Genomic DNA, 22050 nt, shown 5'->3' with positions numbered 1-22050 from the left:
CATGTGGGTTTCTTAAAAGGCCATCCCATTATGTTACTCACTATTCCCAAAGATTTGTGTATAAAATAGGCATTGATATAATACTTTGCATATTTCTAAGTGAAACTATGTTTTGTTTCGATCTATTTTTGCCATATTTTTACATAGTGGGAAGTTTTTTTTTTCCCTTTGCTCGGACGCCTTTGCTCGGACGCTAGGAAGATTTTGCTCGAAAAATGCTTGTCCCCCTACCTGGTCAATCCAGAGAAGGCCCCGTTGGCCATTAAGTGCAAGATTGGCCACCTGGCCAATTCATAGAAGGCCCACAAGGCATAGGGCTAGACTAGTGCCTCACCTATATAAAGGGGCACCCGAGCACTTGGAGAAGCATCACCTTGAGCTTAGTAAGGAGCCACAAAATCTTAATGAGAGCACACAACCAGATGAGTGCATAGCTAAGGAAGCCAAACATAGAAGCACTTTGCTATAGATGTGAGCTCACTTAAAGGATAGTCTTTGTCCATGGTTTTGTCCTACTTTATAGCAATACATTACATATTATTTTTGATTGCCTACATTTGGTTCTCTCTCTCTCTCTCTCTCTCTCTCTCTCCCCCTCAATTTGCATGTCTTGTCAGTTCTTCTTGCACACACATCCCTTGCCGCCGACGAGTGTTCTTGAGTGCTAATAAGGTCTGGATCTACTTGGGAAAAAACTCACTGTGTGGGTTAGGCTCTAGGACAACTGCCCCTTTCTTTAACATAGAGCTAGTGTGACAAGAGGTTAGTTTTGCGAGGTGTATATATTGGACGAGGCTAGTTATCCGACCTAGAAGATCAAGATTCAGATCCACCTAGTTGCATATGCAATAAGGAGTAGTGAAGACCAGCCGCAAGTATTAGGTGTGACACCTCATCAAAGTCAAAAGTAGAAGAACCTATGGATGATTAGGGTTGGAAAGGTCTTAAAAGGTCAATGAATAGGTCATAAGGTTGATAGCCATTAGGTAGCCACTCCCATGATCATAGTTGCTAAGGAGATTCAATGGGCTTGAGATAGATCAAATCCACTCATATTTAAGGAACTTGATCCCTCAACGATTTAGGAGACACAACAAACGATGTATGTGATTGCAAACAAGGTATTTATCTCTTCTAGAAAGGGGAGGGTAAAAGCAAGAGCAAAGCTGAGAAAGGTAAGCTATATGAATAAAGACAATTCTTAGGACAAAGACTCTTTTGATGGGGAGAGAAAGAAGAAAAAGTGCTCATGGAAAAGGCATTTATAGCCATCTACATGTTGATTGATTAGCTTGGTGGCATGGACTCCTTGAAGATGATAATGTTGACGAAGAATACTAATAAGAGAACTTCTTAAGGAGGCTCACTTACAACTTGGTTCTAAAGATGTCTTGGTGTGCTTCCACACTTTCCAAAGGATCCAATTGGTACAAATAGCGTGGAGAGCACTACAAGGATATCTTGTATAAGTTTCATGGATTAAGGTTGGAGATCGTGCTAATTGTTGAATGGGTTAAAATAGACCCAAGCTACTTGGTGCTCATAGGGTTTGCTTTATTTGGAGATTATGTTGCTAGTACCTCAATGTCTTGAAGGCTTTAATAGGATTGTGACAAGTCTTGGCACTACCATTGGGATATGGTGCATTGTTTTTTATTGTAAAATACAATATGGAGCAACACTTGGAGGTGAAAGTGTTTAGACTAGATTTCAATAACACTTTCAATTTATTCTTAAGCGCTCCTACATGGAAGCAAATGGGGTTGATATATGACCAAGTCAATATGTGCCCACTATCTTCAATTAGAGAGGTGTTGGAGTAGAACATTTCACTGCACTGTTAGTGAGACTCTATGTTAGGAGAGCAATGCAGCATGATACCTACACAAAGAATCAAAGGGGTGAAACTTGCCATGTGGGCACATGAAATTGGTGCCACAATCTATGAGGTAAACCTTTCTATGGACTACCATGTGGGTAGTACATAGGCTTCCACATGGGCAAAAAGCATTGCAATCAAAGCTAGTAGGTATGCAATGTAAGGTTTGATCTTATAAGGAAAGATCATTGCAGAGTTGTGTGTATAGACTAGTAGATGTGGCAGATGCAGACCATGGAAATTCCTCAGGTGACTTACCATTGGAATGTTATTGGAAGAGGCCATTTAGGCTAGGTAGGGGTTGGCTGTAGCAAGTCATGGTCGGCCAAATATATAGAGGCTCTTGGGTCCTTGGTGAGATTGCAACTAGAGGAAAAGGATTACATGTCATTTGAGGGAGCCAAATATTTCAGTTTGTTGCAAATGTTCACCAAAAGGTTGTTCTTTGCACATGGTTTTTTCTTACATTGGAGCGATAATTTATATCGTGTTCATCTCTCTCTCTCTCTCTCTCTCTCTCTCTCTCTCTCTATTTATCGATACTCATAATCTAAAGGTATTCTTGTGTGTGCGTGCGTGTGTGCATGTGAGCATGTGCGTGCGCGTGCGTGTGTGTGTGTGTGAGGGGCTACCGTCGGCCACTTTCTTCAGGCTCTCTCTCTCTGTCTCTCTCTCTCTCTCACTCTCCCTCCCCTCTCCCTCTCTCCCTCCCCCCCCTCTCTCTCTCTCTCTCTCTCTCTCTCTCTCTCTCTCTCTACCCTTGTCTCCATATTATCAATAGAAAGGATTCATGTCGCGGTAATATTGCCATTTTCCCTCCCTATGCATCTTGAGCAGGTCACAGAACAGTTCTTCATGAAATATGCTTATGAGGAAATTTGCTTCTGACTAGAAATATTCCCCCTTAGTTGTATTCTTGTTAATTTCTAAGAGCATTCATTCTTTTTGATTTGCAAAAGCTATCTAATTGAGTATATTATCTTGTTTCTTTACCTAAGAATTTGCAGGTTTGCACTCTCTTTTGGTTTTGTACGTTTGTTGTTGCTCATGGACAATAGTATAGCTCTCGAGCCTATGCATCTAGAATGCCAGGTGGAACACACGACAATTGATCATGTCGATGAGTGAACAAAAGAGAGATGTGCACTAAAATGGTTAGGTTCTTCTATGAGATCATAGCAAGCATGGAAAGGGATGCCAATTCGTCCAATAATTTTGGGGCTTCAAGAGGAAGTAGCATGGGAGGAGCCAAAAGTTCGAGGGGCTCGCATGGCAAATGCTTGCAACACATTGACTACTGTCAAGCAACCAAAATCTAAGGATGAGCTATTTGTATGGAGGACCATGTTGATGAACTTAGACCCATCTACATCTTTTGATGTCAATGTTGTAAAAGTCTCGGTAGCACTCCAAATTTGAAGGTCGCATTGTACTCAGCAAGATCTCGAATATATGCTGGGCCTAACGATGTTACTGGATTGTTCTCATTTTTTGCTTATTGAAAGCAACATTACATTAGCCCAATTACCCAGGAGGACAAGGATCTTATGGACTCCTTTTGAGAAACTGAGACACATGTGCCTCCCAACAAGAAGGAAACAAGAATTAGAAGAAATATTTTCATTGAGCACCCAATGCATCTACTTGATGAGCCTCAAGTACTATCTCACATGTAGTCCCACTATCAATAGATGGGAGGGAGATAAGAAACATCCAACTAGCACTTTCAGTTTCATTATGAGTGTTAAGTAGTACTTTCAATTCTATATTGAGTGCAACATAGCAAATTTAAATTCTGATGTGAGTGCTAGGTAGCACTACGTGCTAAATAGTACTACACACTCTGATCAGCCACCATGAGTGCTAGTAACATGATGTAGATCTGCACAAAACGGTTGGTAAGTGTTTAAAATAAAGCTTCGTAATTAAGCCATATATAATCAAAGTAAGCCATACAAAATCAAAATGAGCCATATAATATCAGAATGACATTTAAATCAAAATGAGACATATAAAAGCGTGAGGGCATAGGGGAAACACACAACTCAGAGCAAAGCAATTGCTTAAAGAGAGGTGGAATGAAAGTGCACAATCATTGTACTTCAAAATCCTTTCTATTACTTAGCCCAAATGACTTGGATACAACAACTCTGTGATACACAACCTAGTACACATCCCAAACGGCTTGGATACAACGCTCTGCACTATACTCTACACACACACACACACAACCCAAAGAACTTGGATACAATAGCTTTGTGCTGCACTTTACACACCCGGTATACAACCCAAATGGCTTAGATATAACCAACTCTGCGCTGCACTCTACATACACCAATATACTATGTTGCAGTACCGACCCTAGAACCTAGGAGCTCACGGCCCTTTCCTCATCATCCTTTTTAGCAGGGAACCGGAGGGAGAGCCGCCCTAGACATGCGCATCAACAAGTCTTATGGCCATATCTTGCAACAAATACAAGAGATGTCACAACCTCATCAACCCTCTATACAATTCCATCCTACAGCTCTAGAGATGACGAATGTGCAGCTCTGTCACACATTGATAGATCTACCAAAAACAACAATCGAACAATCAAAGTTGAAATAAATGGAGTACCTCTAAATGAGCTATAAATGATAACTAGGATGTTTCGACTGATAAAACAAGTAGATTAGTACTCTTTGCATGAATGCTAACTAGCATAGGGTGGTTGAGATCATAAGTATACCGCGGGTCAAGACCATGTCAATGTTGACAAACATAGTTTCTGATGTGCTTGCACATCATGGGTATAGTAGCATAGCTTGTGCACTAAGTAGCATAGCTTGTACATTGAGTAGCACATCTTGTACGTTGACTAGCATTAAAGATATGCTACCTAGCATAGAACACAAGCTAACTAGCTTTAAATAAATGTCAACATGGGGTGTCATGGTAAGAGATGTGATGGTAACAAATTAATGAAGGAGATACACATATTTGGATAGTGCAAAAAGTGTGTATTATATTTCACCATGGAGCATTCCAAAGAGCTAGCAAGTCTTGGGGAACACTATGCCACAATACAAACAGATTAATAAAGGCGATTACATATATTTGGATAGTCATAAAAAGTTAATGTTTTATTTCACCATGGAGAATTACTAAGAGCCAGTAAGTCTCTACGAACACTATGCCACAATACAAGAAGACTATAGTTTTTTGCATGCCCATGGTCTAGTAGCTTTTGTTGACATACATGGCAAGTTCACAGGTACTATCTCAAGTGATGCCTTTGACAACAAGGCCTTTGCACCTGCAGTTGCCTTTGGAGGATCTAACTTTCCTTTCTAAGAAGGCGTTTGAGCAATTGTGGGGCCTTGTCCTTATTTCTCTTTTCTGGAATCATCTGCTCCAGCGTCTCTTCATCACCTAGGCTTGTCACACCCATGTGCAAGTTATCAATTGCTCTAGCCACAATGTCCTCGCTCGTGCCATGCTATCACTATCTTTCACATTTCCTGAATTAGTGCCAATAGCACTATCAGCCCAACAATATCATCCATAGTTTCTTGCTCATTTATATTTTACTTATCCTTAATGGACTAGTCTCATCAATATCAAACAGGTCTTCTGGGTTTTTCTCTATGTCATGTATTGCATTATCTAGACCTACAGAAAAGGGTTGGTAATAATGTTTAAAATAACGCTTCATCTACATCAAAATGATCCGATCAAACATATAAAGTGTTATTTACTAGTAAGAACAAGTATTTAGCAATAATAATGGTAGCATTGGAGTTTCTAGAGCTACTTAGCACTTACAATAGGAATGAAAGTGATAGCATTGTTTACTAGCACTGCCATGTACCAATGTCAAGTAGCACAGTTATGTCTACTAGCACTATGAACCAGCACCAAGGGGGTGCAAGTGTTTTTATCACTGGCATTGGAGTTTCTAATGCTTATTAGCATTGACAATAGGAATGAATGTGAAAGATACTGTTAACTAGCACAGTTTACTAGCATTGCCAATCAAGCACTGCCATGTAGCACTCCCAAGTAGCACTATTAACTATCTGTTAACTAGTATTGCTAACTACATCTGGCTACTAGCAGTAACAATTAGCACTGTTTACTAGCACTGTTAACTAGCAATGTAAAGTTAGCTAGCACTGTCACTATCAACTCTCTTAATTAGTACTGTTAACTAGTACTATTAACTAGATCTAGCTACTAGCAGTGTCCACTTCCACTATTTACTAGCACTGCCGATTAGGTAGCACTGTGAACTAGCACAAAGGAGTTACAAGTTATTTTTATCACTAGAATTGAAGTTTCTAATTCTTATTAACATTCATAATAGGAATGAATGTGATAGAACTCTCAACTAGCACAATTTACTAGCACTGCCAAGTAGCACTGCTAACTATCTGTCAACTATCTGTCAACTAGTACTGCCAAGTAGCACTGCTAACTATCTGTCAACTAGTACTGTCAACTAGCACTGTCAACTATCAATCGGCTAGCATTATCATGTAGCGTTGCCAAGTATCACTATTAACTATCTATTAAATACTATTGTTAGCTAGATCTAGCTACTAACATTGTTAAATAGCATTGTCAAGTAGTAGGTGCTGGCACTACCATGTACCAATGTGAAGTAGCATTGTGAACTAGCACTGCCAGTCAGCTAGCATTGTGAACTAGCACTGCCATGTAGCACTGTGAACTAGCAGAAAGGAGCTGCTAGTGCTATTTATCACTAGCATTAGAGTTTCTAGTAATATTTAGCGCTCACAATACTGATACTTAACCCTCACAATAATGCTAGCACTATTTGCTAACACAATAGGAATAAATGCGATAGAACTATCAAAACTAGCACTATCATATAGCATTGCCAAGCAGCATTGTTAACTATCTGTAACTAGTACTGTTAACTACTATTGTTAACTAGATCTTACTACTAGCAGTGTCAAGTAGCATTGTTTACTAGCACTGTTAAGTAGTAAGTAGCACTGCCATGTACCAATATCAAGTAAGTAGCACAGTCAACTAGCAGTATCAATCAGCTAGCACCGTGAACTAGCACTGCCATGTAGCACTGTGAACTAGCACAAAGGACCTGCAAGTGCTATTTATTACTAGCATTGGAGTTTCTAGTACTACTTAGCACTCACAATAAGAATGAAAGTGATAGCATTGTTTACTAGCACTATTAACTAGCACTCCCAGTTGGCTAGCACTATGAACTAGCACTGCCATGTAGTACTATGGACTAGTACAAAGGAGCTGCAAGTGCTATTTATCACTAGCAATGGAGTTTCTAGTGGTACTTAGCACTCACAGCGGGAATGAAAGTGCTAGCACTATTTACTAATACTCTCAACTACCACTGTCAATTAGTGAATGCTAAAATTGTTTTGTTTATTGCGATATCAACCAACACTGTCAATTAGCTAGCACTATGAACTAGCACTACCACATAGCACTATAACCTAGCTCAAAGGAGCTGCAAGTGCTATTTACACCATAACCACAGAAATCAGTAGCCTGATGCAAAAAATCTCCGAGATCAATACCCTCCATTACGGGGTTGTTAGCACTGCCAAGTGGCACTGTTAACTATTTGTTAACTAGTATTGTTACCTACTACTATTAACTAGTTCTGGCATGTAGCACTGTCATGTAGCACTATTAAGTATATTAACTAACAATGTTGACTAGCACTGGCAAAAAGAACGACAGAGTTGGCACTTACAATAGAGTTTCAAGTGCTATTTAGCACTCATAGTGGTGCATCAAGTGCTATTTAACTTTAAAAACATAATTTTAATTGGTTATTATCATTGAAACAAAATTTTAACTACTATTTAGTAGAGCTAATAGACTTTTGACAGTTGTTAGTGCTAACTATCACCATTTTCAAGTCACAAGTGCTACTTAACACTCACAGTAAGAATGAAAGTGCTAGTCAGCACTCACAATAGAGGTTCAAGTTTTGGCACACATAGTGGTGCTTAAAGTAATTTGATAGTAAGAACAGGCTTGTAACTGGTAACATTTTAAGAAGATTCTGTCTTCTTTTAAAAGTGTTATACCAAGCACAATTCAAGAACACTACATTTATTCAGTAGGGAGCTGCCTCTCTTTGAAGTCTTGGTCGAGTATTCAGCACTTGTTTTGGCCTCTCTTTCATAAGAAACTTTCCTCTCATTGAAGTCTTCGTCTTCGTCTAGTACTCGGCAGCAACAATTGACTTTTGTTATGAATGTACAAGGTTCTTTGCAACTAAGCACACCACATTGATCAGCCACAGGGCATGCTATAGTAAGACATGACGTGGTTACAATGCATGGAAGGCAACATGATCAACTTGGTGACATGTTCATGTTGAATAGACAAACCACACCCAGCACGTCGACTCTCAACAACTAGCAACAAGTGACTGTCAATGGATGGATGTGGTGTATTTGGCAATGTGTTGACCTTGGAGTTCCTGCCTAAATCATCTATTTTTTAAGGCAAGGCCGCCAATTATTATTGTGCAGACAATATTGTCGCCTGAAGAGTCTTCACAACTGCAGACATCATTTTAGAGCTCATCTTTTTCACCTTGGCTTCCTCCAACCATGCACAAACATTTTGCAAGAGTAATCTTCTAGCTATCCATAGAGGACATTCTAGGCGCAGTCACACTAGCCTAGATTCATCAAATGTTTCATCTTTCGCCAAGTCTGCTTACCTGTTTCCATGGACTGACAACGAGATTCCTTGATTCCTACCTTCCACTTCAGCATTTAGCACTCCAAGTAACCGTTCTCTTGCAAGTCCAAGACATGGTGCTTTGCAAACATAGCCCATGCAATACTTGTATCTGCTTCTTCGCCCTTTTGGCTAGCCAGACACATCTACAGCACGTATGCCCAAGCGAATGCCTCGGTCATCTCTTTGTTTGTGGTCGACCAATGATACACCATGTAATGGAACATCATCGTCTACTAGTAGACCTCATCTTTGATGGAGCTACATTTCACTTTATGGTGGGCAATGCCTCGCGGGTGCTCACAGACACTCAACCATTGTCGTTCTGCCAGGTCATCATCCTTTACACTACATGGATCTAGCGCCTCCAAATTAAGCCCATATTTTGCATGGAAATTAGATCATGTCATGAAGAACTTTCTCTGCTTTGGGTATTTGATGGATGGTGCCTTCCAATTTCTAAACTAGCACATGGTTGGATAAAAGTATATTAACTTGCTACACTTTGACTAATTAGGACTTCTAAAAGCATTGAAAATACTATGAGGAAACTTCACAGGTGAATCCAGAAATGGGATTTCATCTTGAGTATTGATATAGTGCAAAAGCACTTCATTGACATTAGTTGATGATTCTGTAGAGACTTGGAACAAAGTTAACAGTAGTGCTATCCATGGACACTAAAAGTGTAGCCTTTTAGCATGTTCCGATGGACCAGTTTTACTCTTTATGGGTTCGAATTTCACTGATAAAATAGCATTGTATTCTGAATAGAAATTTCAACTCTGTTTGGGGTCTATCTACAATTGTTCTCTAGAAATTCTCCTTGATGCTTCAACGACATGCATGTATATTGAGCAACGCATTTTTTTCCTATCTAAACCAACAAATAGTTTTACAGCACATTTTTCCTCGTCTAAAAAGCACATAGTTTTACTCTTTCCGAGTTCCAATTTTAGTTATGCTTTCTAAATATAGTGTCTTTACTAGCTTGTGCAATATGGAGTTGCTACGATGCACTTGTATCACTTCCTAAGTCGAACACCGGTTCAAGAGATGTTGAGGGAATCAGATGAAGCTATTGCATGGAGCGAGCAAAGAGTGGAGGAGATGAAGGAGAACATCTATAGCCTTGGGATGAGGGAGGAAGGAATCAAGAAGCAACTTCTCCATGTACAGAGCCAGACTGTGGTATTGACGACCACAATAGTTAAAGTGGATGCCTATCCTGTTATGCAAGAAGGTCCGAAATGCATGGTTTGCCATACCCCCATCATAGATGACTGCATGATCTGATGGCTTGTGTGCTACCACCCTATACTAGACACTTAAAATGTAGGATTAGTAAATCTATGGCAATTGGTGCGCCCCTACGGACTGGGTTGAATAGCTCAAAGAATAACGCCCCTACGGGCTGGGTCTTTTGTCTAGGCCTAGCTAACCTAGACAAAAGATGGCATCAAATGTTCCATTTCAATAGCTGAAAACTTTTGAGTAGTAGGTTTGACAAGAGGCCAATGTTGCATGGTGTATAAATTGGATGAGACAATTATTAGACCTAGAAGATCAAGATTTGATCCACTCATTTGCATGTGTAATAAGGGAGGTTTCTAGAGTGGTGGAGACCAAGCCCAAGTATTAGGTGTGATGCTTGCTGCAGGAAAAGTCATCAAAGCAAAGGACCCTGTGGATGTCAAGGATGTCAAAGTGCACTGGAATATGCAAACAAACAGAGAATAGATCTACGAATAGAGAGACACAATAAAATGTGACTAGAGAAACAATATAATGCACAAGTATTTGTATGAAAAAATCTACTTGATTAGCTAAGGAAAACAAGAAGATCAAAATCCAAGGGCAAAACTATGCCTCTACATGACTGAAATCTGAAATAGAACTACACTTTAAAGTTTGCCAGACATAGGCTAAAACTGTGCCTACAACTATTGAATACAAGGGCCAAGTGATCCTACTTATAGGGGGGCCAAACCCCCGCCTCGGCTAGAGCGTAACATTCCTTCCCTCTTCAGACATCAGCGTCCTCGATGATAAAGTCTGGGAACACTCTCCGCAACTGATATACGGACTCCCAGGTAGCTTCGGATAGAGGCTGACCATGCCATGCAACCAACACCGTGGGTATCTTTCGATTTCGTATTTGCATTGTTCCTCGGTCCAGGATTCTTGTTGGTTTGCGCCTTGCAATATCCTCTATCTCCTGAAACAAAACCACACCTTCGATTAGTGAGTCACCTGTATGTAAAAATTTCTTTAAACGTGAAACATGAAAAACCGGGTGCACCTTACACCCCTGTGGCAATTCTAATTTATAGGCTACACTGCCTATTCGCTTTAGAATTAACCACGGCCCACAGTATCGAGGTGATAACTTAGCACACTCTCCTGAAGTCAACGACTTCGAGTGCGAAGGAATTCTGAGAAAAACTTTTTCTCCTTCTTCAAATACTCTTATAGACCGATTTTCATCCGCATACACCTTGGCTCTATCCATAGCCTGGCGGATATTAGCTCTCGCAAGTGCTAGCATCTCCCGCATCTGAACTACAAAGTTCGCGGCACTAGGCACTTTCTGAGGTACTCCAACTATAGTCGGATTGGCTGGTCTATAACCATAGTTCAGTTCAAACGGACTGAACCCAGTAGATGAATGTTTCCTATCATTGTAGGCAAACTCCAACAATGGCAACCACTTGTCCCATGTATGTTGCCTCAATGACACATATGCCCTCAGCATATCTTCTAAAGTTTGGTTGACTCTCTCCGTCTGACCATCCGTCTCAGGATGATCCCCACTACTCATTCCCAACTCAGTCCTTAGTGTCTCAAATACCGCTGTCCAAAAGTGACCGGTAAACCTGACATCTCTGTCTGACACTATGGATCTAGGCAATCCATGCAGACGAAATATATGTCTAATAAACAAATCCGCTACTTGCGGGGCACTAATAGACTCTCTAGTCGGAATGAAGTGAGCCATCTTGGTTAGACGATCAACCACCACAAGGATAGAGTTATACCCTCCTTGTGTTGCAGGTAGCCCTACAATAAAATCCATGGAAATGCTCTCCCACTTACTTAGTGGTATTTCCAAGGGCTGTAAAAGTCCGGGTGGCTTCACCCGCTCGGCCTTACTTACCTGACACGAGAAACACCGTGTCACATATTCATGAATATGCTTTTTCATCTTTGGCCAAAAGAAATCTCGCTTCACGAGATCATATGTCTTCTCGACACCTGGATGTCCCGCACACGGGCTATCATGGCATTGTCGAATGACTCTCTGCCTGAGATCATTCTGACCAGGTACTACAACCTTGCCATTTCTAACTAGCACACCATCCCTTATGGTATATCTTGCATACGTTTGGCCTTTTCTGGATGCCAGGTCATCCTTTTCATTTTCCCCGGGTTTCAACACATGAGCTTTAGGCCATAAGCTCTGGACAAACTCGTCCACCTTTTGAGTTTCTCTGATCTCGGTCATTAGAGCACTCTCTAATACCGTGAAACTCAGGTTGTGCATAATGCGAGACAACGCATCAGCTACCTTATTGTCTTTTCCTCTTCGGTATCGAATCGTTAGATTAAACTCCTGCATGAGCTCTGCCCACCTAGCTTGGCGGCCCCTCAAGTCAGGCTGTTTACAAAAATGTTTCAGAGTATCATGATCCACATCCACATAAAACTCTGAACCATACAGATAATGCCTCCATGTTTTCAAAGCATGGATAACAGCATACAACTCCAATTCATGAGTTGGCCAATTCCTTTGAGAGGGAGAAAGCTTCATGCTTTCGAAGGCTACTGGCCTTCCCTCTTGAAGGAGAACTGCTCCTACCGCAATGCCACTTGCATCGGTTTCTAGGAACAACGGTTTCTGGGGATCAACTATTTTTAACACCGGTCCTGAGACCACAGCTTGTTTTATGGTGTTAAAACTTTCTTGTTGATTCTGTCCCCAAATAAAAGATACTTTATCTGAGGTCAGATCAGTCAATGGCGATACTATTCCGGAATATCCTTTGATATGCCTTCTACAAAACTGGACAAATCCCAAGAATGATCGCAACGCGGTCAGACTCTGAGGGATTGGCCAAGTTAGTATCGCAGCCACCTTCTTTGGATCCATTTCTACCCCCTGTGGAGTAATTATGAACCCTAAGTACTCAAGCCTAACCATACACAGTATAGTTTTCTTCTTATTCACATAAAGATTGGCTTTCCTCAAAGTACTGAACACTATCCTTAAGTATTCACGATGTTCAGTAACACTCTTACTGAATATTAGGATATCGTCTATGAAATGTACTACGAACTTTCCGATATACAGACGTAGTAAATCGTTCATAAGCATGACGAAAGTCGCTGGAGCATTGGTAAGTCCGAAGGGCATTACCAAAAACTCATAATGACCAAACCTGCTCCTGAAAGCGGTTTTATGCACATCCTCGGCTCTAATCCGGATCTGATGGTAGCCGCACTTAAGATCTATCTTGCTGAAAATCACGGCTCCATGTAGTGCATCTAGCAAATCATCAATCCGAGCCATCGGATACCTGTGCTTAACAGTGATATTATTCAATGCTCTGTAATCTATACAGAGGCGAAACGTATCATCCTTTTTCCTCTTTAATATCACTGGTGAAGCAAAAGGTGAGAAACTTGGTTGAATCTGCCCCAACTTGAGGTATTCTTCCAGTTACCTACGCACCTCCGCTTCTTCAGTAAAACTCATTCTATAGGGAGGTCTATTTACAGGTTCTGCCCTCGGGATCAGCTCAATCTTATGCTGAACTTTCCGCTCTGGAGGTAACCCATAAGGTAGTTCATCCCTAAAACATTCAGAGAACTCCTCTGTTATAAGATTAGCCAGCTTGGCCATCTCATCACTTTGCGTAACATCAGTGCTAGTCGAAGAATCATCCATCGACTCTACCGATGCTGTGCAAAGGTATAAAAACTCTACTTGAGCCTTTCTGATTTCCATCACGGAAACCAACGGTCCCTGAGGTATATCTTTTTCCCCTCGCAAGACATAAAGCACATCATTCATCTTGAATTGATATACGTGCTTTTTCCAATCAATGGCTGGATTCTTCCTAGAATGCCACGCCATTCCCAGGGCTATATCCGCATGAGCAAGCTTGGTTATTTCAAAATCAAGCTTCTCAGCATAGTCCTGAATCCGAAGCTCCAACTGGGTAACCCTTTGGTCCCATACTTCAGTTGAACTTATATCGGCCATCCTGACTGTATACGCATAGTCAGATGGACTTGTCTTTAATTTCAGCCTCTTGACGAGCTTGGAGTTAATCACATTGTGAGTTGACGCTGAGTCAAACAACACAATGACATCATGACTGGCCACTTGCCCTTTCATTTTAATTAACTCCGTATCATCGAAGGCTGTATACCCCGTTGCTGCGGGCTTAGATAGGATGTTATCAGGTGCACTCGTCACTAACTTAGCAACAGACACACAGAACAAACAAGGTACTAACCTCTGAGAAGATCCCGCTAGCTGAATCTGCATCTCTTCCGCTCTGGGACTTCCCTGCATCTCCACGTCGCACTCTGAGATCACCATCTCAGCCATCCGACGATCTTTATTACGTGGACAATCTCTCCACTGATGAGGTTGAAGGCAACCAAAGCATAAGCCTTCTCTCCTCGCTTTTTCCCTTTGTTCTGGGTTCAAGGGAGACTTAGACCAAGCCCGGGCTGCCATTGGGGTTACTTTCCTCTTCACTCCAATGGTGGTACTTGGTTTAGGAGTTTCAGCCGGTCTCGCCTGCTTGGCTTGACCACTCGGCTGCGAACCACTCCCTCTACTAGCCCACTTCTTCTTAAACCCAGATTTCTTCGGATACCCATACTGGGTTCCGACCTGTGCAAACCCACTTGGCTTGCTGCCCTTGGCATCCTCGTAGTTCAGGGCTATAGCTATTGCATCATCTAGCGTGTTCGCGTACTTAGCCCGAACTTCCATTTTTATTCGATCATTCAATCCAAATATGAAATCTTTCACTTGGATTGATTGAGGCAGGGGTTCGTCAACCTTCATTACACTCTCTCGAAACTTATCAGTGTATTCTGCCACTGATAAATTTCTCTGACGAAGGTTCCTATATTGATCCCAAGCTCGGGATGCCTCGTCAGGAGGTAAGAAGTGTTTCCTGAACTCTCTTTTAAACCCCTCCCAGGTAGTGGATGCTATGCCATCTTTTTGTTGTTTAATCCACCATCGATCCGCTGCCTCACTAAACATGTGGGTGGCTTCGCGGATCTTTTTGATGTCATTTCTGATCTCACAAATGGCGAACGCCTCGTCCCATTTGTGTAACCAGGTCTCAATGACATCGGAGCTACCGTCGTTCATCCGACCAGAATACTTTTCCGGTTTGTAATTGGCAATATTTGGCACTTTAGCCTTCCTAGGCTCGACCGTATGGACACTAGACTCCAGTTCCATTGGAGCCTTTCCCTTCTCTTCTCGAGAAGGTCTGGCAGACATACTCTGTAACGCTCTCCTAAGTTCAGATTGCCCTGCGTTGGCTTGTAATTGCTGCGCTAACAACTGTTGCAAGGCATCCTCCAGCAATGCAATCCTGCCAGATAAAGTGTGAGCTACTGGGCGCGATCCCTGCTGGGTCGGCCGGACTCCTGATTCACCAGGGTCCCTCCTGGAAGCCCCTTCTTCTGCTTCCATTTAGTTCAGTAGGTGTTTTGTTTTGGGGTCCCTTTTAAAAAAAAAAAAAATAAATTTTATTTTAATAACACCCCTAGAACACCGTAATCACAAACTGACACAATTCAGTGTACTAACACTCTGAACATAATTCCCTATACTAGGGAATACCTGCAATCTGACATGCACACTAACTACGCATTTGACACAGGCATATATTCAAATCCCGCCTTTCCCTATACTAGGGAAATTTCTGCAAATAACTCAGACTCAAGTATACAGGCATAGTCTCAAGCACAATCTGTCCTTGCTACAGCATCAAACTTTATGCATACTTATCACTTACGAGATCCTGCTCAAGTAAGCGGAGCATCAACGAAACTAATCAGGGGAAAAAACACAGAGTTGGCGAAAGCTCCCTGGTCTAAATCTGCCTGATGAATTCCGCCTCCTCGTTCAAATCCCTAGGTTAGCTGATCGGCGCCGTGCCTTCCAGAGGTCCTTGTTCCGTCAGGCTTACGGGAACCCTGCTCTCCGTTCCTGTCGATGAATATCTCCCAGCCCACGGACTAATTGCTTACGCTAACGATCCTTGTCGACCGTAGACCACCACGTTATCCTACGCTCCGTCGTTCACCTGCCTCACGTAACTCCTTCGCCAAGGATGCACAACAGCCCATCGACCGTCGTCACGGGTCGTTCACGAACAGCCCACGTTTCACGTGCGTGCAATTTCTGCGCTCTTCGTCGAATCACCTCGTCGGCAGCGCTGAATTTCCTTCGACGCCCGTCTGATGTTTTGCAGCCTTCTCGTCGTCACCATCGGGTGACTCGCCACCAGCGCTCCACCTTCTTCTAAGGTCACGTCTCTTTAGGACGTCCCCCGTCCCTTGCTCTCTCAACCGAGCTCTGATACCAAATGTCAACCAACTATTCTAATCTAGCCTCTTTAGCAGATCACGGGAGTAGCACCATGATTCTCCTCCCAGCCTATTCATGCTAAGGCTCAAAGCGAGACAGAGACCTACGTTAAAATTCACGTGAATCCAATCCTTCACTTCTCTCTCTAGCCTTAGCAAACCCCAAATCCCTAGATAGATCTAGATGCCACATGTCATCCATATAGGGCCTTTCTAATGCAACATTTCACCCCTCTCTTGGGATGCATTTAATTCCTTGCCCCTAGGCACAATCTTAGCACTAGGCCCTTGGTCTCAGATCTATCTAGTCTGGTGCTATCAACCCTCACCTAGGACCTTGACATTAAATCCCTCCCGATCATTTACATGAAGCGCAAACACATATATTACAGAGATAGATCCTATAAGGGAAATGTCGACTGATTCTTCCGAGGTCATGCTACCTCGGCTAGAGCGTAACAGTACATCTGTCCCTGCAAGGTGACAGTACACATCGTCAAATCCCTAGCATAGAGGTCCTCCAAATCTCAAATGCACTCTACAATGTCTGGATAGACAGAGAACCTTCTTTGGTGATGGTCCAGACCAAAGCCGTATGTGCCTTTCAATCCGGATTCTCCCAAAATCCATGAGCTCCTCCTGAAACTCATCCTCCTGGTTAGCATCCTAGTTGATTGAGCTCTTAGGATGCTCATGGCTCAGTTTACAGCCCTGTACAAGCTGCCACAAGCCTTTATGGACAGACCATATTTTCATGTTGAGCCTCCAGTGGGCATAATTCGTGCTGTCAAGCTTCTCCTCCTTGCTCGTATACGGGGGATGAAGCTATTCCAAACCTTTTCTCCTTTGTTGATCCTGGCAAACACAATCCCCAAGGTGAAGAAAAAGAGATGCAAGACAAGATGGGAGTGAAGAAAATTGCCTGGAAGACGTCTGCAACACACACTCCTTTTGATGTCCACGATCCTCAGTAGGCTGCTGCAAACAATTGACTTTGTCCTCTGCCCTGCTTACTGTAAACAACCGACCATACTTGCTGTTCTTGGAGTGGGCAGACTGTCTCAAGCACACCTAGAACTGTTGCGGCAAAACGCCTTCAAGAAGGGCTGCAACCCCTTGCTGCCTACCCCTTGCTAGGGGAAGAGATAGCTGACCTTGTGGGCTCAGCACTAGGGGGGCAGACTGCACACAACAGCCACCTCCTTGGACTGCCTCAACTTGGGTGCAGGTAGCAGCAGCGAAATAAAGCAGCCTCCAAAGCATGGGAATGCCTTCAGCAATAGCGCCTCAATTATAACCTCCCTTGGTCCCTGGCCAACCTAGTCATCTGATACCATGTGAGAGTGGTGCAGTGCAGAAGAATACATCAAAGAGGGACCAAGGCCAATAAATAGGCGGAAGCCAGGGTCAGTCAACCAACCAGCCTGGTCGGTTGACCCGACCAGGGCGAAGACCAAAAGTGGCCTGGCCAGCCAACCCTAGAGGCTGAGCCATACAGTCCCCCCCAAACAGCCTAGGAATAGGCCCCCAACCACAGGTAATCCTATCCTGAAAAGGGCAGGCACACCCACAAATATGCCCTCCCTATGAGATGCACATAACTCCAATACTCCGTGTATAGGTTTCATGGATCACGGTTGTGGATCGTGTTGGTGTTGAACGGGTTGAAATACACCCAAGGTGCTTGGTGCTTATAGGGTTTGGTTCATTCCAAGAGCATGTTGCTAGTGCCTAGGTGTCTCGAAGACTCTAATAGGTTTGTGAGAAGTATTGGCACTGCCATTGGGATAGAGTTCAGGCCAGACTTTAATAACACTCTCAATTTGTTCCTAAGGGTGAAGCAAATGGAGATGATATATGACCAAGTCAATGTGGGGCCATCGTGTCACTTAGAGAGGTGTTGGAGTAGAAGGATCACTGCACCGCAAGTAAGCCTCTATATGAGGAGAACAATGGGGCATGATACCTACATGGAGAATCAAAGGGCTGAGAGTCTATCACCTGGGTACATGAAGTTGGTGCCACTTTGGGCATATCTAGGACGGTAACCTTTACATGGACTACCAAGTGGATAGCACATAGGCTACCACATGGGTAGAAAGGAATGCAATCAAAGCTAGTAGATCTCTGTAAGTTTGATCTTAAGAGGAAAGATCGTTGTGTATAGGCTAGCAGATGTGGCAGATGTAGGCCATGGCTAGGGCAACAAAGGCCTAGACATGTGACTGGAAGGGGCCATTTATAGTTGGCTAGCAAGGCATGGTTGACCACCTACTTCTATATAAAGAGGCTCTTGGGTCCTTGGAGAAGCATTCGTAGAGCTCAACAAGAAGCTGTAAAAGCTCATTGAGAGGATGGGAGAGATTGCAACCAGAGGAATGTGTAGGTGGAGGATTACACATCATTAGAACTTTGCTGCAAATGTTAGTTTCCCCGAAGGTTGTTCTTTCTACGTGGTTTTTCTTACATTGGAGCAATACTTTACATATCCTTTGGCTGCCTCATTGTGTTCATCTCTCTCTCTCTCTCTCTCACTATATATATACATATATACATATATGATATATCTATCTATCTATATATCTATCGATCTATATACATATATACATATATGTATATATCTATCTCTCTCTCTCTCTCTCTCTCTCTCTCTATATATATATATATATATATATATGTATAAACCTAGATGAATCCAGGAACATTCCCAAACTCATCCTCTAAAAACACAACATAGTGCAGTTTCAATCTCATGATAGTCACTCACAAGGTTGAAAACCATTAACTCCATCATGCATAGCAGGGACTAGCTACTATGACATCCCCACTGACGTCATCAGCGCCCAACAGTGGGTGTAGACCATAGTATAAAAATATGCTCTCACACATACAAATCCACACACCCACACATACTTGAGCATCCATTTATACAAAGTCTTCGTACTGAGTTTCTGTAGGCACTCCGGAGGTGAAGGGCAGACTCAGCCATGATGAAGGCTAGCACTAAAGGAGAAGGCTAATCAAAAGGTAGTCCAAAATCTCTTCATTCAAGCTACAACTGCTTGTGAAGTCTAAACATTTTCATTTTAGTCTCTCCCCAACGAGCATCTAAATCTAAATCTAGCTGATAGGTCAACGCACCATTTAAGATAGAAAGATGTATGTATGTATGTATGTGTATATAAATCTATATATATCTCTCTCTATATATATATATCTATGTATGTATGTATGTGAGTTATTCTTAGGCACACATTATCTATAAGTATTCTTGAGTGTTGCTTTAGTTAGGATCTACCTAGAAAAGGACTTTTGCATGGTATGTATAATGTAGATTGAAAGAAATTGCAACATCATCAACTTACATTTTGAAGATATTCGAGGGATATCCTCGGGTAACTTACCCATGACTTAGGGGCGAAGTCACCATGTTTACATGTGGGGGTTAAAGATCACTGTGCCTTTACCCCGGTTATGTACAATACTCAAACACATATATAAATGAATGAAAAAGAAGATTAGGGTGGTTCTGCACCCACCAAAACTTATGTGGCTCTCTTTTTCTCTCTCTCCCTCTTCCGTTCTTGCTTCCGTTGAGAGCACTTTCAACTGGTATCAGAGCCCGGGTGATGTAGCTGAGCGTGCGTGAATGCTTGAAGCTCAGCAGCTCTGTGGGAGGAAGGAGAAGCTCTGTCGGAAGCTTTGTGGGTGATTTTACTTGCATCCGAGTGTGCAGAGACCTTGGAGGAACCTTTGGAAAAGTCACTTTGGCTTTGCAAAGTGGTTTTGAGAGCCTGTTAAGTGTTTTCAAAGAAAAAGTTATTTTTTGAGCTTTTCCTTGTTCCGTTCGATGACAGAGACTCCGTATTGACTTGTAGAGACAACTATTGCTTGCTTTTGGTGGCCACTTCACTTGAGGAGCTTGGAAACACCTTCATTCTTGAATTTGGGATCATTTCATTGGATTCTTGACTCACTGTGTCAGTTCCTACGTTTTTCTGCCTGGGTGTTGGAACTCAAGTTTGGAGCAACCATTTGCAGATCTGTCAGTTCCGGTGGACTCAAGAGGTCTATGTTGCTTATCATTCGCACTCCGGTGGAGTTTACAAACAGCTCTATTTCAAAAAACGTTTTTCAGCCCATGTGTTGAACCCAATGATTGAGACAACAGTTTCCAAATCCGTCTGTCCCATTGTGTTCCCGACGCCCAAAAACCCCTACCTATCAGTTCTTGCACGATTCGGTGGAGGATTTTCAGAGTTATAGATCTCTGTGTATTCGATTTTGTCTCTCTCTTATGCATTTTTCATTCTAAGGTTTTGAAACCTTAGATTTATGCCACATGGCAGTGGATAAGTGTTGACTCCCATTCTCACTCATCGGTTGGAATTTTGGAGTTCTGGCAGAAGAGAGATATTTGTAGATTTTCTTGCTGAGTCTGATTATGCAATGGCGTCCATGTTTTGAGGCATCTCAGGTTCTATTTTCAGTAGCGGTCATTACCGTGGGACCATGATTTCTTGAGCATGCCTTATGCAAATCACTCTGGTTGCAGTTTGAGCAGTGTGCGCTCATTCGTGGTATGCATTTGGTTGCAGTGGATGATTTATAGGCCATTTGGATGCATTGCAGTCCTTATTGGATGCGCTGATAGGCCCAAATTGCCTTGTGGGATGCTATTTTTATGGACGCTTTGCACATGGATGCTATTTTATGCTGAGGGACAGCTTTGACACATTGCAGGTGATGCACTGATAGTGCTATGCTCTCTTGGATGAGATATTATTAATGCATATGCCAATGGACGGTGTTTATGCTTGAGTCATTTGGCACTTATTGGCATTTTGGATTGCCATTGCAGTTGGCATTTTCTTTTGGGCCAGATTTGCTCATATGGATGCATAGTATATGCACATGAGTCAGATGCTTTGAGACATGAGTTTCGGTGATATTTCACTCTATTGTGGCATACACATTTAGGTGCACCTGGTATTTGGTGTGATTCTCTCTTGTATGCACTAGCATTTGGGATTTTGTTTTATTTGCATTATGGCATCCTCTTCCATGTCTGAAAAGGAGTTTTTCAACATTAAAAAGTTTGATGGGACAAACTTTTCTTTGTGGAAAGAACAGATAAGGGATGTGCTTATTCAAAAGAAGCAGATTAAACCCTTGGCAGGGATTGAAGCTAAGCCTGCAAATATGTCTGAGGATGATTGGAATGAGTTGGATGCATTAGCAAAGTCTACTATTAGACTTCATCTTGCAGAGCCAGTTTATTTCACAGTAGTAAATGAGCAGACTACGGAACATTTGTGGAAGAAACTATGTGTCACTTATGAAAAGGAAACTGTCTTTAATAAAGTTTACCTCATGAAGAGATTGTTTGAGTTGCAGATGAAGGAAGGAGTCTCCATTGCTTCTCACTTGAATGAATTCAATATTATTTTCAGCCAGCTTCAGGCTCAGAAGATGAATTTTGATGCGGAGACTAAGGCAATATTTCTCTTATGTTCATTGCCATCCTCATGGGATACCTTTTGTACAGCTATCAGTAACTCTGCACCTGATGGAGTACTGAAATTTGATGATGTTGTGGGTAGCTTGTTGGCCGTGGAGATTAGATGGAAGTCTATGGACGGCAACAAGCAGGATGCAGCCTTAAATGTGCAAAGGGGCAAATCACAGTTCAGGGAAAAGTCCCAAGAAAGAGGGAAGTCTCGTAGCAAATCCAGGGCACGGAACATTGAGTGTTACCACTGTGGCAAGAAGGGCCATATGAAAAATGATTG

General features: G+C 42.3%; 1 protein-coding gene across 7 annotated transcripts in view; it reads right to left on the bottom strand.

Annotated features, from left to right (window-relative positions):
• Positions 1-3286: 3286 nt before the first annotated feature.
• The window catches only part of LOC147893446 (P-loop containing nucleoside triphosphate hydrolases superfamily protein), an 80578-nt gene continuing 61814 nt past the window's right edge, over positions 3287-22050 (bottom strand). For 2 of the 7 annotated variants that reach the window (XM_087385786.1, XM_087385788.1), the window contains one exon: positions 3287-3761. The gene's annotated coding sequence lies outside the window, so the exon portion shown is untranslated. Of the gene's footprint in view, positions 3762-4994; positions 5383-22050 lie in introns of those variants that run through there. The other 5 variants (XM_087385785.1, XM_087385787.1, XM_087385790.1 and 2 more) reach the window with 4 other exon arrangements.

This window comes from Dipteris shenzhenensis, chromosome 15 (genome assembly GCF_047967505.1).
Source record: "Dipteris shenzhenensis isolate YYH24624 ecotype China chromosome 15, Dip_SZ_1.0, whole genome shotgun sequence".
In the NCBI taxonomy this organism is placed as follows: Eukaryota; Viridiplantae; Streptophyta; class Polypodiopsida; order Gleicheniales; family Dipteridaceae; genus Dipteris; species Dipteris shenzhenensis.
The sequence above is the reverse complement of the archived record's forward strand: the minus strand, read 5'-3'. Positions and strand labels throughout refer to the sequence as shown.